Here is a 17,151-nt window from a genome sequence, read left to right as displayed (position 1 = left end):
CAAGACTAATGACTAAGAATTGAAGGTAAAAAATTGAAGTAAAGAATGACCTAATTTGCCTTCTTAAAAGAATCAATGGGGGGGTGGGGAGAAAAGACTGGTCAGGGTTTCTGGCCAAAACAGATATCATTGGTCCTCTTTGAGAACATATGAACTATATATCTCTATATATTTAAATATCTATATTTATCTATTTATACACAGACTTATATATACATATACATACATGTGTGTATATATATATATATATGCATAAACATACATGCACATTGTGTCTCTCTCTATGTGATTAAAACTTTACTAGATTTACAACAAGAATTTTGGCTTCTTCATTAGTCCAATATTTTCCAAATAGCCATAATTGTGGTCAGAGGATGATATATAATTTTATCCTTACCAAGGTTGTTGTTGCTGCAATAGCTGGACTTGTAAATGCTCTAAGTACTTATTTAAACCTCACAAGAGGGGGAAGAAAACCAAAAAACTGCTCACTTCAGCAACTTTGTTCCAACAACGATGGCCTAAGAACCACAACTGGGCTGGAAAAGATGGAACCAAATATATTGAACCTCAAATTGGAAGTGAATGTTAAGCAAGCATTCTAGAATTTCAATTATTTTAACTTTCAATGAAGTATTCATCAGGAATTGTTTGTAAGTTTAAAAAGCTAGGTGCATTGCAGAACCTTGAGAGAAGTCTTTAAAAAGTTGTCATAAAAAAGAGGGATACATTTTGCTTTGCTTGGCACATGGGGACAAAATTAAATGTAATGAGGGGAAGTTGTAGTCAGGCAGATTTGGGCTGCAATCTAAGGAAAACCTTCCTAACCAATTCAAGCTATGCTTATGTGGATTAGAGGATCAGAGATTTAGAAATGGGAGGGACTGAGTTCAATTCCATCATTTTCAGATGAAGAAATTAAAGCATCTAAATGCATTAGGTGAGATTTAAACTCAGGTCTTCTGGACTCCAAGTCCATTACCTGTTACCGTAAGCCAGAGTGAGTACCATCTCACTGGAGGTCTTCAAGCAAAGCTTGGATGGCTGCTTGTTAGAAATATTATAGATTTCTGTTCTGGTCTGAATTGGATTGTATGAGCTCACTTCAGTAAATGAGGTTCTTCCAGTTCCAATGATCTTGTGATGAAGAGAGCCATCTTTAGCCAGAGAGATGATGGTCGGAACTGAGTGTGAATCACGACGTAACATTCTCACTCTTTTTGTTGTTGTTTGCTTGCATTTTATTTTTTTTTCTCATTTTTTTCCAGTTTGATTTGACTTTTCTTCTGCAGCAAGATAATTGTATATACACATATTGGATTTAACACATATTTCTATCATGTTTAACATAGAAAAGTAAATGAAATGCTTTCTGCTTCTGAGACATGATTTGAAGGAGCAACATGGAGCATCCAAAAGACTTGGCAGGATGAGGAGAATTCATATATGTCTAACATCATGAGGGATATGACAGAATAAACAAAACAAAGACAAATACACAAAAGCAACAAACAAACAAAAACATTTCTGCCCTCAAGGAGTTTATAACTGAGTGTGACAAATTGAAGAGTTGAGTTTTGAAAGTAGGTCCAAATCCAGATCACTCTCCATTGCATCACACTACTCTCCATATTTCATTGTTCAGTTGTGTCCTACTCATGGTGATCCCATGGACTATAGCACTCCAATAACATTCATGAGGTTTTCTCGGCAAAGATCCCGGGATGGTTTGCCATTTCTTTTTCTCATATATCAAGGCAAAAAGAGATTAAGTGATTTGCTATCACTTTGAAATCAAGAATCCCTTTTTCTGACATTATCCTCTTTGAATTTGAATTCAAATTTGAAATAAAGAAAATTATTTCTAATGCTGGCCTAATACTATACTGCCAAACTACCCTTTTAAAAAAAGCATGGATCCTTTGGAATTGTCTTGGATTATTGTTTTATTAAGAGTAGCTAATTTTTCATAGTTGACCATCATAATATTGCAGGTTACTGTGTTCAATGTTCTTGTTCTGTTTCTTTCACTTTACATCAATTCATATAATTCTTTCCATATCTTTTTCTTATAATATTTATTGAAAGCATTCTACTCATCTTTTTATAGTACTTAATATTCCACCTTAATATACCCCAACTTGGTCAAGCCATTTCTCAATGGATAGGTATCTCTTCAATTTCTATTTCTTTCCCACCACAAAAAGAACTGCTGTAAATATTTTTGTACATATTAAATCTTTAATTCTTTGATTTCTTTGAGAGATAAGCCTAGTAGAGATGCCTCTGGGTCAAAGGATATGCGCCATTTTACAGTCCTTTGGGCAGTTTTAAATTTATGTTTATCATCATATAAATTCATACATAGCATTAAAATTCAAAGGAAATGCATGTCAACAGTAATGCCTAATAGAGATAATTTATTGATTTATTCTGGTGTCTCCCTCTTACAACATAGGATTATTATCAGTCAACTTCATTTTGGTCTTAAAATTTGGCATATATGATTGAAAGTGAGAAAATCAATTAAACATTATAGTGTGTGTTAATTACAACTGGTCAATCTCTATTCTTTCTATTTATTATTTCTATTTATTTCTATTCCCTAGAAAGAAAAATAAGGTAAAAATTTAGCTCATTATTATTGGATCTATGTTTTTTTCTTGTTGGGAGTTGGCTTCTGTCCTTTTGATTAGTCAGAGAAGCCCTTATCTCTGCTTTGCAATGGCTTTTTAATTTGTTACCTTGCTGGCAAAGAAACTCTCTTTAAGCTCATAAGTTCTAATTGTTGGCATCTCCTATTAAATTTTCTGGGAATGGAGTTTCTGTTTTAGAAGCTGGTTGAGTCCCTTCTGTCTCAGTTTTAATATTTAAATTTTTATTGGTCTAAAGAATATGGACCACTCTAAATCCGAGATGGAAATAGTATGTCGGACTACTTCTTGATCACAATATAAGTAATTGACCATATTCCTGCAAATGTCAAGAAATGTTCAAATTTATAGTCTAAAGGAGGGAGAAAAGATATTAAAATAAGAATGTACAATAAATTAAATGGTGTAGTGGAAAGAGGAATGAATTGGCAACCAAGAGACATCTGGACAGATTGTGTGCTAAAGTTTTTAAATCCTGTCTCTGCTGATGGCTACTTGCATGAAATTAAGCAAATAATTTCTATTTTCTCCTCTCAATTCCTCATCTGTGAAGGGCATTGGCCAGTAATTTAAACAATTCTAAATTGAGGATCCTCTAATCTTATGTATTGGAATCCTATAGCTGCTGGCATTAATCAGCTGTGTGACCTTTCAATCACTCTACTATTCTGATCCTATTTTTTCACCTGTTAAAGTATGATCATAAATCTATGCAGTATCTGCCTTATAGGTTTGTTGTGAAAGTTGGATTTTATATATATATATATATATATATATATATATATATATATATATATATGATCAAAGATTTAGGGATGAAAAAAAAAACTTTACAGACCATCCAGTTTACTCCATTTCATAGATGAAGAAATGTGCAAACAGATTACATTCAAGCCAGTTGATTTTATATGTTTATTTTTGCTAATGCCTCATTGCCATGGATTGCTATGGTACCATTCAGTGAATGAACCCTTCATAGTGAACAGAGATTGAAAGTTTAGTTAACATACATAATATTGACACAGCTCAACCTCATATACTCTAGGTAGTCAGTGTACTATTCTCTATATTATACTCTATATACTCAATTTTCCAGATAAAACTAGGCTTAGGAGCAAAAATTGGGAGCTTAAGATCCTCAGAACTGCCTATTTCTACAAATTCAAGAATTTATAGCAATTGGTATATGTTTCCTTTTTTCCTGGAAAATATGATATCTATTACAGTTCATATTCTTTTATACTACTTCACTTCTTTGCTTGGCAAATAAATATTTTTTCTTCCTCCCCCTTTTTAAAGAGTTTTAAAATCTAATGAATGCTAAGATAGAAGGAATCTAAATTAATTTCAACTCAACCTCATGAAATATATATATATATATATATGTATATATATATATATATATATATATTTTTTTTTAAATTGTTCTCAAATTCTATTAGGATCCAAACAGATTTTGCCTTTGTTTCTATGTTTTAAATCCTACCCTACACAGGAGAAACAAGGAGGATTATATTTCATCTTGCTCACCTGAATGCAGTTCAAAGATAGCTTTCAATGTTATTTGTGAATTTCTGCTGATCCCATGGGCTCGATAACAGGACCCTGAGTACCTGGACAAATCCTTCTTTTTTCTTCCAAACTGTATCCAATTCTTTCCTCAAGGATGATGTATCAGGCAGCAGTTTACCATGTTACAAATCATGCTTTTACAGTGGGAATAAAATGCTCCCTTTGTTGGTTAAGTAAACTAATCCATCACCTTAGGACGTAAAGTATTTAATAGGCACATTCCTAAAGGGTGAGCCAGACTCTCCCTCCTGGGGTGGGCAGAGTTCTTGGTCTAGGAGGAATGATCTTTCTTCCCCCAATCTCAACTCCCAAAAGCATATACCTTCTCTCTCCTTTCCCTGATTTTAGCCCAAAATAGAGGATCATAGGGAGATAAAAGAAGACTATGGAATAGATATTTGGGAGGTTTCTGCTGTGATATTTCTCATATCTTTGGGTCCATTGTCTTTTTCTTCTCAAACCCACACAAACACTATCCACTTTTATAAATATCAAATGGTCGGATTCAGATGAAAAAGAGATTCTGTTGGAAAATTACTAGCTAAATCCTGTTTCCATGAGACTGAGGTTAAAACAATTTGTCTTTTCCTTCTGGAGAGAAGTATACTATTATATTAAATATGATGATTGTTTCATTTGATTGCAATTGATGTGTTGCAATCATAGATTCTGTGAGGAAGATAGAAGAGAAATCACTGGGAAGTTCCAGAAATCATAAAAAAGACATCAACTTAAAATTATGTAAATTAAAAATATTTGCTACTATCTACCATCTTTTAAAAATAGGAATGATATCTGGCCTTTCTCTAATCCCTTAGGGATATCTTTCAAAACTCTTTCACATTGATCATTAATAATTTGGTAATCATAATTCACCTGAAGTAGCAGAACAAGAATAATTGATTTACTTTTGGGAAGGAAGGAAACAAGACAAAGTTTAAATAAGTTATCCTTAAGCAAGGCAGTATAGGCTACTGGAAAGAATCCAAAGCTGGGTGCTGGTTTTGAATCTACCTTCTATCAAATGAAAAGTATGAAGTGTTCATGGAAGACCAGATCCTCTGGGTTGAGGGCTTGCTACCCTCTTTCAGGGCTGCTTATATATCTTTGGTGTTCACCTGGTACCCAACTGGCACCTTTGGCACTAGGAAGCTGTAGCGGGTTTATCAACCATTTAGATGGTAAGCCATCTAAAAAAGATGGGGTAAGCAATTTGAAAGTAAATTACAGACCTCTAACCTGTCAGTGAGTAGGGATACGTCTACTACCATTCCCCTGCAAAATAGATAGATGAAAACAATTGGTTCCAAAGGGCATGAAGATGGCTAAAACAGGTACTGTGGAGTGCTTAGAGTTGGGAAGACAAGGCAGATCACTGTATTCCAGCCAATCATCCTGACTTTTGTCTAGTCACTGTATTTCAATGACTCTGGAATAGAAAATAAGGCTGATGACTACACATTCTAGCTTATTTAAATCCAATTCATTCAAGAGTCAAGATATCACCTGTAATGTTATTTATATTCTTTGAAAATGAAGGATGATCAATAACAATAACCTGGGTTATATTTGATTGTACTGATATCTTTCTCCTCTTTCTCTAAAATTCTTCTTCTTTTCTTCTTTTCTCCTCCTCCTCCTCTTCCTCCTCCTCCTTCTTCTTCTCCTCCTTCTTCTCCTCCTCCTCCTCCTCTTCTTCCTGTCTAAGATTAGATTCCTTTTTTAATCCTACACATGGACTACAGTGATCCCCTCTTTAATGCCCACAAAACCCTCTCTGGGTTTGTTGCAAAAGAATTTAAATCAGGACAAAAGATGAGGAAAAAGGGTCAAGTCTGGTCTTCTCCACCCACTCAGGTCCACATTCCTATTCTTCTTATGAATACCCATCAGCAGCAAAGTGTCAAAGCTTTATTAATATAATTTGGCCTCCATTCTCCCTAGTGGATAGAGTTGAATAAGTAGCTGCAATTACTTCTCAGTCTTATTCATAGTGTCATAACTGGAGCTGAAAGTGCAACTTAGTCCAAACCCAATTTACAGATGAAGCAAGTTAAGGTACAGGAGGTTAAAAGTGTGGCCTCTAACCATCTGCACCCAGAAGGAGAACTATGGAGACTGTATGTGGATCACAACAAAGTATTTTCACCTTTTTGTTGTTGTTTGCTTGCTTTTTTGTTCTTTCTCATTTTTTCCCCTTTTCATCTGGTTTTTCTTATGCATCATGATAATTTAGAAATATGCATAGAAGATTGCATATATTTAACATATATTGGATTACTTGCTATCTAGGGAGGGGGAAGGGAAAAGGGAAGGAGAAAAATTTGGAACATAAGGTTTGGAAGAGTGAATGTTGAAAATTATTTTTGCATGTATTTTGAACATTAAAAACTATTATTTTTAAAAAGTGTGGCCATCCAGGTAAATAGAATCAGAAATGGGAGCTGAAAATAAGTCTTTAAACTCCAGAGATAGAGTCTTTTCTCCTATATAACACTGCATCCTGAACTATAAAGTTTCATCCTTTCTCCTGGCCTTATTGTCTTGCTCAAGATATTAAGACTTAGGTAGCAGTAATATCAGAAAAAAAATCAGTCTCAACTCCAAATCCAGTGTCCTTTCCAATAAATCCTCAGCTTCTCACAAACTAATTTGTGTATATAAATGATGGAAACATGCACATGGGAAGCTCTTTTTTTCTAAATTGCTGCAACTGATCCTTCTGGGACAAATTGTAAGGGAGGTTCTTAGAACTTTTCCCAACTAATCTCACAGGTCCTTTCTTTGGTTTCTATTTACCAATTCTACCAATTCTGGGTACTTAGAGACATTGCTCCTGAAAGTCTACCAAGGTCAGAGTCCTAGTCCTACTGAGCATATGAGAATGGGATCTTTGATATCTGGTTACTACATTGGATAGTCTTATCAAAAATAGACATGACTTTTTACTCTCTGCACAAGAGATGGCTATTTAATAGGAACTAAAATACACACATATTTCAGAGAAATGTTCTAGTTTTATAAAAACATATAAATCTATATGATGTTAAATTGAGAATATATTTTTCAAAGTAATAACCTGCAACATCAAAGCAACCCGTATTGTGAAGATATATAAAGATATGGTGCTTGGAAAAATCTCCCTTTTCTCTTTTGCACCTTGCACTAAAGTCAGAATTTAGGTTCAAATCCCCTATTTAGAGTGATAGGATGCAGGACAAATAATTATACTTTATATGTCTCAGTTTCCTCATCTCTGAATTTAGGAAGCAGGACTCAGTGATGTTTGATCTTCCTTTTTTAGCTCTAATTTTGTGTCAGCCAAAGTGCCAGTTCCTTCAAAAAGCCAATGCTTATTCTTCCAGGTAGTGTACTCTCATTCCCTGAAGCAAATTTGTATTTATCTTGTAGTTTCCCTTTCTCCTTTTCCATCTGCCTTTTTTTTTGGGGGGGGGGATAAGGGTGGGGGTTGATTATTGCTGAGAAAATCTGAGTCATTCACAATTAATCATCATGCAAAATTGCTGTTACTATGTACAATGTTCTCTTGATTCTTCTCACTTCATGCAATTCTTTCCAGTTTTTTTTTCTAAAAGCATTCTACTTATCCTTTCTTATATTACAATGATATTCCATCACAGTCATATACCACAGCTTGTCTAGCCATTCTCCAATTGACAGCTATCCCTTTGATTTCTAGTTCTTAGGCATCACAAAAAAGAGCTGCTATAAAAAATTTTGTACTATTAGGTCTTTTTTACTTTTTTTTCCTTAATAGCTTCTAATTTTTCCAAATACATGCAAAGATAGTTTTCAACATCCACCTTTGCAAGCCCTTGTATTTTAAATTTTTCTCCCTTCCCCCACCTCCTCTCATAGACAGCAATCCATTTGCCTTTTCTAAGTTTTCATCCCTCATTAGAATAAAGTCAATGACTACCTTGCTTGTTGGTATATTCTATCTGTATATCATCTATCTGTCTATATACCATCTATCTGTCTATTTATCATTTATCTTTCATTTATCTATCATCTATCTGCCTATCACCAATTATCATCTATTTATCATTTATCTATCTTTTTACATATGTATGTTTATATAAATGTATCTATCTCCTCTATCTCTCATCTTTTATCTATTATATACAAAGTATGTATATGTATCTATCTATATATCATTTATTTATTTGTCTGTCTATCCATCTAGCTATCATATAAAATGTTATAGCTTCCCTGACAGAATCTGAGTTCCCTGAGGGCAAGGGTTGTCTTACATTTATATTTATATGTCCTAGTGTTCAGCACATTATAAACAATTAATGAAGGTGGCAAGGTAACACAATAAGTAAATTGCCAGATTTGGATTCAGGAAGATGAGTTAACATTTTGGCCTCAGACACTTATTAGCCGTGAGACTCTGGGAAAATCACTTAAGTCTATTTAGTTCAGTTTCCTCCTCTATAAAATGAATTGAAGAAGGAAATGACAAATTACTCCAGTGTTTTTGACAAGAAAAACTCAAATGGAGTCATGAAGAGTTAGACATGACTGAAACCACTGATCATTTAAAAAAAAACAAACACACAAAAATAACTATAAAAGATGGAATTGCAATACAATAAAATAAACACTTAGGTTTTTACTGTATACGAAACATTGTCTTAGGTGCTTATTGTATATAAAACATTGTGTTGGGCACTGGAGGAGAAAGAAAGTTTGTATAAAGCCAGGTCCCTACTCTCAAGAAATGTGCAAATCTGCACTTTGTCATAGCACACTTTCTCTAGATTAGTTTTCTTTTGACTTATTATCTAATACCACAAGATTCTACTGCAAAAGGAAGAGAGACAAGTATGGAGTCTGATAGCTTATGTGATCAAGAGAAAGAGGGAGCCATGTGGGTTGCTGCGAAGAGCACTGAGTGATAGGACTTGGGTTTGCATGCTGTATCTGCTATTTACTATTTATGTGTTGTTGGACAAGGTCATTACACAGTAAGATGTGATACTGAGAAACTCTTGGAATCCTGAATTGGAGTCTTAAGCCTCATTAAAACAAGATTGGAACACTTTTCTGTTGTTGGCTTTTATTGTTATTGTTGTTTTGGGGTTTTTCATAATCAGAATCATGTAATTTCTTCATTTTCTAAAAAGTATGAAAGATTTTTCTGGTTATTATTGGCCATACTCATTGTTATTTATAAAACAAAAGGAGCTTTCTATTAGTTTTAAATTAATCATCAGGGACTTCTAATTTATACTACGTCACAGATCCTTTGAACAGTTTATTGAGACTCATGAAACTCTTCTTCAAACATTGTTTTTTAATATGTAAAATAAAATATATGGGAATATACAAAAATTATGTAAAAAACTAATATCTAGGTTTTTTTTTTGTTGTTTGTTTGTTTAAAAGCTCATGGATGCCAATTTAAAACCTCCTGACTTAATCATGTACTGTAATGTTCTGGTTTGCTTTCTGGAGGTCTTGGGACCAGCCTTCCTTTCAGCTGAGTAATCACCAGGAGAATAGCCAGAGATAAAATCCAAATTCTATATTATCTCCTTCACAGTCTGTCTCCTTCATTTGGGGCCTGGCTAGTTTTCTGGAGGCCTTCAGACAGGATTTGGTTTCAGTGGAGAAATGAAGGAGAATCACCAGGAGCCTGATCAAAGATGGAATGTTCCTAGTCCAGTCCTTGTTGGCTCTTATATACTCTATTATAATTATATCACAGTAGGTGTCAATCTTGTAGAACTATATTTAGTACTAAATACATGTACTGAACTAGAGAACTATTAACCATGCTAAAATAGATAACCATTGTCTTATCAATTCCACTGAGTTAACACCTTTCAAGTATATTACTCCAGAGTTCTGGCCCATTACAATTTACTAATACTGGATCATACTGATTATCAAATTACTGCCACTTTTCCTAAGGGAGAATGATGTCTTCTTTTAGGTAAGTTCATGTCAGCGAACATAACATCACTAATCAAGTCTGAAGATTAACACTACTTTTAAAAAATTATCTTGGAGTCAGAATTGATCATATTACAGAAAAATAAAATATTCATTGCCCTCCATATGAAAATCGTATTTGGCATTGAACCCCCAAACTTTATTATAAAATGCACACTGGATGGTATAGTCAGACACTGCTACATTTCCAGCACTTTTAATACAATCTGCAACTCTTATTTATTGAGAAAGGAATGCTTCATGGCAGATTTCCTTGGCTAGATCACCTCTGGATTCCAATAGCTATTCTTTACAGGTTTTTTTTTTTTTTTTTTACTTTCTATTGGTTGTGCATGCCCTTTCCATTTTGCCACTAGTTTCTCCTTCCAAATGATTTTTCTACTGCCCAGAACAGACTTCCAAATGTTTCCTTTCTCCTGTGGAAAACTCAGAGGCAAAGCAAACAACAGTCTTGCCATTGAGTCCTGCTTTCTTTCAAACACGCATCTTCTAGTTCACTGGAGAATTCAAAATGCATGTGAAGACAACTTTTTAGAGCAATGGGGCATGGAAAAAATATCATTTGGAAGACCGGCTGTTTATCTATCCCTTTGCAAAGGTGCAAAATATGATTTCAATCTATCTACAAAATTAGGGGTTTGTTTCAAAGGGCTTTAGACACTCCATTGGTATTTCATGACCTCACACTTTACAGCTCCTTATGTTTCCCAGGCAGATTTAGAAAGAAAAAAAAAAATTTGAAATTCTAATCTGGGTTTGGTTGGCTCTTACTAATCCAGGAAACTCAGCACAGGTTTCATTATGGCAAAGTAAAGACATTGAAAATGGTTTAAAGAGCAGGAAAATAAACTCTCCAGGGTCAAGAGATAGGTTATCTAAGTGATAAGGCAGATCCCCAAGCAGTAGACCCTTCTTTGACAATTCAATTTAAATAAATCTCAGAAGCACCTAATATAATACAGGACATAACTAAGATTAGATAAGCTGCAATGGCTAGAACATAGCAGGCACTTAATAAATACTTCTTGTTGTAGTGATTGTTGGTGATAATAATGATGGTAATCTTGCATTTATGACTGCCTTCTGCTGGTATTTCTGCTTCTTCAGAGCATCAATCCTCACAAACTGTTATAAATAACTAAATTTGACATCAGAATACTTAGGTTCAAAACTTCTTTCTGCTCCTTTTTTATATATTTAACTTTGGGCAAGATTCTTCTCCTATCTGGTCTCATTTTCCAGATTAGGAAAACACAAGTGTCAGATGAAATGACCTTTAAGTTTTCTTTCAGCTTTAAATTCTATAATTCTATAAGTGTCTGCACTTGTCATCTTTTTCCCTCTCTAACCGCCAAACGAACTCGTCTTAACTTCCATATTTGTGTTAAAGATACTATCATTTTCCTATTAACCTTGGGTTCTAAATTGATTTTTGATTCCTCTTTTTCTCTTGCCCATTTAATTAGACACAAATGCCCGCTGATTTTGTTCTTTTCAGTGTCTCTCAAATATCATTTCCTCATTTAGGAAATGTTACTGCTTTAACCTCTATTACTGACTTTACCTAGGTTTTATGAGGAATACAAAGTTGATACTTCTGCTTTTTATAAATTTTAAAAATAAATTTTAAATTTTATAAATTTAAATAATTTATAAAATTAATTAATTTTTTAAAATTTAAATAATTTATAAATTTTATAAATTTAAAAATTTTGTAAATTTTTTATAATTTTTTTTCATTTCTACTTCCACTTCTATGATTAAAGCATTTGTAAGCTAATATGCTGATTATTGCATATGCTTCCTAACCATATTTTATATTTCTGTTTTTTTTTAAATGTCTCTTGGGTAAAAAAACAATAAAATAAAAGATAAATAGGCAGAGAGAACAGACAAGTCAGAACAGAATGAGAGAGATGAGAAAGAGATAGAAGAAGAGCAAGAGGGAGAGAGAAGATAGACAAATGGAAAGAAAATGTGATAGATAAATAGATGATAGATAGACAAGTTGATAGAGAAATAAATAGAAAGGCAAGTTGATAAATAGACAAGTAGATTGAAATGCAAGTTGATAGACAGACATATAGATATATATAGTTGATATATAGAAAAATAGAAACATAAATAAGTTGTTAGATAACAGAGATGATATGTGGAGGGGAATGTGAGAGAGAGAGAGAGAGAGAGAGAGAGAGAGAGAGAGAGAGAGAGAGAGAGAGAGAGAGACAGAGACAGAGACAGAGACAGAGACAGAGACAGAGAGAGACGAGAGACGAGAGACAGAGACAGACAGACAGAGAGAGAGAGAGAGAGAGAGACAAGAGAGACAGAGACAGAGAAATACAGAGACAGACAGAGAGAGAGAGAGAGAGATACAGAGACAGAGAGAGAGAGAGAGAGAGAGAGAGAGAGAGAGAGAGAGAGAGAGAGAGAGAGAGAGAGAGAGAATGGAATACATGGATCTTTATATAGAGCAAATGAGTGAAAAAATATTTTTCCAGGCACAGTACTACACACTTAGGAAACAAATAAATACAAAAGGAGTACAAGTCCTTGTTCTCAAGGAGTTTACATTCTAATGGGGGAAGACAACATATAAGAAACAAAAAATAGGGAGAGTGTTATAAAAGAAATATATTGACAGGCAAGGTCAGGAAGTAGTCAGAATCCTAGACTGAGTTGTATTGGAGCATGATGGCTGGGGTTGGAAGTGGGGCATTCTTCCCCAAATTAAGATTCTGGGGAGGAACTCTTCAATTGAAGGAAGAAGCAGCCAAGATGGAAGCACTAATTGTTTGAGGTAACTGGGATGGAAGTGAAGAAGTCATCTGGGCCAGGTTTGAAGAAAATAATAAGATTGAAGGAAGTCACAGAACAGTAGGAGAATAACTTCAAGTTTCTCCCAGGAAAATAAAATAAAGGAATTGTCAGAATTGGTTTCATCATACATCCAAACATAGTTAAAACATGTCAGAGCATATCTAAATGTCTCGAATGGTATACTCATAAATATTTGCAAAGTACTTGTTTTCTAAACTAAAAAATCCGCAAAGATTTTCATAATGAACTATGTTTGCCAACAGGACAGTGGAGCCACAACATGTGGATTTTAAAATCAATACCAGATGTGGAGGAAATAAAAACAGCATGAAATAAAACAAAGACAAGAGAATCAGTTAGACTAGACCAAATATTTACAGAAGCAACACAATTCTGAAGGCGAAGATACCAAAAGCATCAAAAAATCTTGGACTTTACCAATACCAAAAACATGTGACCATTGGCAGGGATAGGAAAGGCAGGGCTGGAGACAGACACATTCATGCATTATTGGTGAAACTCTTAATTAATCCAGCTATTCTGGACAGTAGTTTGGAACAATCTACCCAAAGTTATTAAGCTGTGAATAAATTTCCACCTACTGGCACGCCAATATATCAAATATCAAAGAAAAAGGACTTATATGTACAGATCTATCTATCTATCTATCTATCTATCTATCTATCTATCTATCTATCTATATATATATATATATATATATATATATATATATATATATATATATATATAGTAACTGTTTTTGTAGAGGCTAAGAGTGGGAAGCTAAGGTGTGCTCATTATCTGAGGTTTGCAAAGAGACAGAAGAAGCATTTATTTTGTTCCAGGCATTGTGTTAAGAGCTTTATACGTATTACTTAATTTGATCAACCAATATTTTTTGCATAAGAAATTATGATAGTGTTAATTGTAAAGAAACTGGAAATTTTTTATGAAGTGATGGAGAAAATTAACATTTTAACAGTACTGCAAGTATGAACTATTTTAGCTTTAAATTCTGATCAATACAGTAATCAACCATGATTCCTGAGAATGGTGAAAAATGCAATCAACTTCCTAATATAAAAGAAATGGATTATTTCTATGCAGAAATTACCATGCTGAATGAAACACAATCATTTTGAGCAAGGTCACCAAAGTACTTTGCTTACTTTAAAATGCATATTTATTACAAAGGGTTTTTTATTATTATTTTTGAGTGGGGAGGAGAAAAAGAAAATAAATATTTAATAATTGAAAACATACCCCACAATTTTTAAAATGTGACCTAAATATCAGTAACTACTGACTCATTACCCTACTTTTCCCACTGTTCAGGTTTTTTTGTTTTTTTTCAGTTATGACCAACTCACTATGACCTCATTTATTGTTTTATTAGCAAAGATACTATAGTGGTTGGCTATTTTCTTCCCCAAATAATTTTACAAATGAGAAAAAAGAAACAAACAGGATTAAGTGACTTGCACAGGGCCACATATTTAATGTCTAAGGTCAGATTTGAATTCAGGAAGATGAGTTTTCCTAATTTTAGACTTGGCACTCTACCACCATGCCATCTAGTTGCCCAATCTATAAACATCTTGATGAGTATCAACTAAAAATAGGCACTTCTTCATAAATGATATTTTATAATAGAGTTTATCTTTTCAATCAGGCAAATAGTTTAATAACATAGGAAATCTAATAACTTCTTATCCTTTTTTATTTTGTTTTTGTTTTTTCCCTTGGGTATAATAAAGTATTTTTTTTTCAGTAGAGAAAAACATTTCTTTAAAAGCCTTTCCCAAAAATGTCTTTAAAGCAGTTGTCAAAAACATATGAATCCTTGAAAAATATAATAACAGAGATAATTTAATTTAAAACCGATTCGCTAATAGCAAGTACATCATTAAGTTAGGAGAGTTAGTTTTCAGAGGTATTTTCCCTATGAAAACGGAGTGTATTAAGTCTTTAATCCAAAGTAATTCCCTTTAGATTTAAAGGTCTTCCAAAAGCTTTGTTTGTTTGTTTGTGTCTTTAATTTGTGGGTTACATTAGATGATCCCATCAAGCTACAGAATGCTGCAAATACCTACAAAAGAGACTTATAATTACTCTGTTGAGTTTGGCCTGATTATCCAAATGTACCTTTGGGTACAATTTGAAATGAACTTGAAGAGCAATCTTCATAACTCATTCCTCAAGATACAGAACTGAAAAGACATGGATAAGATTAGATCTAAAATGAAGCAGGAAAAGAGGGAGCAGGGTGAGAATTGTGTGTGTGTGTGTGTGTGTGTGTGTGTGTGTGTGTTTAAATTCCACACTTTTCCCTGAAACTAAAGCACAAAATATTGCCACTATTCTCAAATGAATGGTAGTCATAAAATGTTATGGTCTCTAAAGAAAAAAAAAAAAAAATTCGAGTGCTGTCCAAAAGGTGATAAACAATTCAAAGTGGGTGTGAATGAGATATATGACACATAAGGTATTACAAAGGAGAAGTGTTCTTAAATATATCATAGAAATGGGGAAAGTAAATGACACAGAGGCTTTAGAGTCAGGGAGATCTGAGTTCAAATCCTACCTATGATACTTATTAATTTTATGAACTTGAATAAATAACTTAAACTTTTTCAGCCTCAATTTGTTAGTCTGTAACATTAGGATAATAATACCTACTGCCTCATAGGGTTGTTTTCAGGATTTAGCAAAATTACATGTGTAAAGTGCTTTCTAAGCCTTGAAGTGCTGTATTAACTCTGTGATTATCATTATTATTAGTTATTGTTAATTGTTATTGCTAATAATAATTACATATACTCTAATATTATAATAGTATGTTTTATGTTATACTTAATTATTCAATATATTATAATATGTAATATATAAGAATGATATAAATAATTGATAATTATAATAGATGATTAATATAGATTAATAGATATAATGATTAATGATGATACTTATCATTAATTGTATGACTGATTATACAATCAAACTCTAAAATTGAAAGGGACCCCAGAGATCAAAGAATACGACCTTCTTATTTTATAAACAAAGACATTAAGACCTAAAAAAGAGGTTAAGTGCCCCAACATCTCAAAACATGATTGGTTGTGTTGGGAGAACAAATGAAGAGAATAACTATTCCACATGTATTCTTACAGTGCCAAAGGAAAGTGAGGAAATGTCCTACAATGTTGCAAGAATCAATTACCTACGTGGATTTACAAAAGGACTTAGATGATAACAACAAAGGAAAGACATGGGTAGCAATCTGCACTAATGAAGGAAAAATGTATTTTGATGAAATCCTTTCTCCATTGCAGGATTTGAATAAATCTATTTAGATCAGGTACTTCTTGCACACATACACACACACACATACAAATCAACCAAATATTTATTAAGTTGCATCTGCCTATACAAAAACTCTCCAAGTATAAAAAACTGAAATATCATGTGACAATATTAGAGTGAAGAACAAACCAAGTTTAAACTTCATTAATATCTTTCATTCCCTTTCACTTCCATTCCTACTCTTCTTTTTAGGTCAGCAATATCCTTTCTCATTTTTCTCATTGTAGTCATTCTGCATTTTTTTTCTCAAGAGATTGAGCTCTCTCTTTCCATTCCCGTCTCTTTCTAGTATATCCTGATTTCTCATCTCTGCCTCACTTAAATCCAATTCATTTGCCACTCAAGACATCATTCTCCTATTGTCATTGGTCATTTTTGAGAATGAATGGTGAACAACAATCTCAGCATAGTAGTAATTGCCTTACTGGGAACCCAATTGACCAGTTTCACTTGGGCAATGCTGCTATTGCCTCCCTCCCCTCTTTCTCCCTCCCTCCCTTCCTTCCTTCCTTCCTTCCTTTTCCTTCTTTCCTTTTCCTTCCTTCCTTCCTTCCCCTTCCTTCCTTCCTTCCTTCCTTCCTTCCTTCCTTCCTTCCTTCCTTCCTTCCTTTCCTTCCTTCCTTCCTTCCTTCCTTCCTTCCTTCCTTCCTTCCTTCCTTCCTTCCTTCCTTCCTTCCTTCCTTCCTTCCTTCCTTCCTTCCTTCCTTCCTTTCCTTCCTTCCTTCCTTTCCTTCCTTCCTTCCTTTTCCTTCCTTCCTTC

The sequence above is a fragment of the Sminthopsis crassicaudata genome, chromosome 5 (genome assembly GCF_048593235.1).
Source record: "Sminthopsis crassicaudata isolate SCR6 chromosome 5, ASM4859323v1, whole genome shotgun sequence".
Taxonomy (NCBI): Eukaryota; Metazoa; Chordata; class Mammalia; order Dasyuromorphia; family Dasyuridae; genus Sminthopsis; species Sminthopsis crassicaudata.
This window is presented reverse-complemented; position numbering follows the sequence as displayed.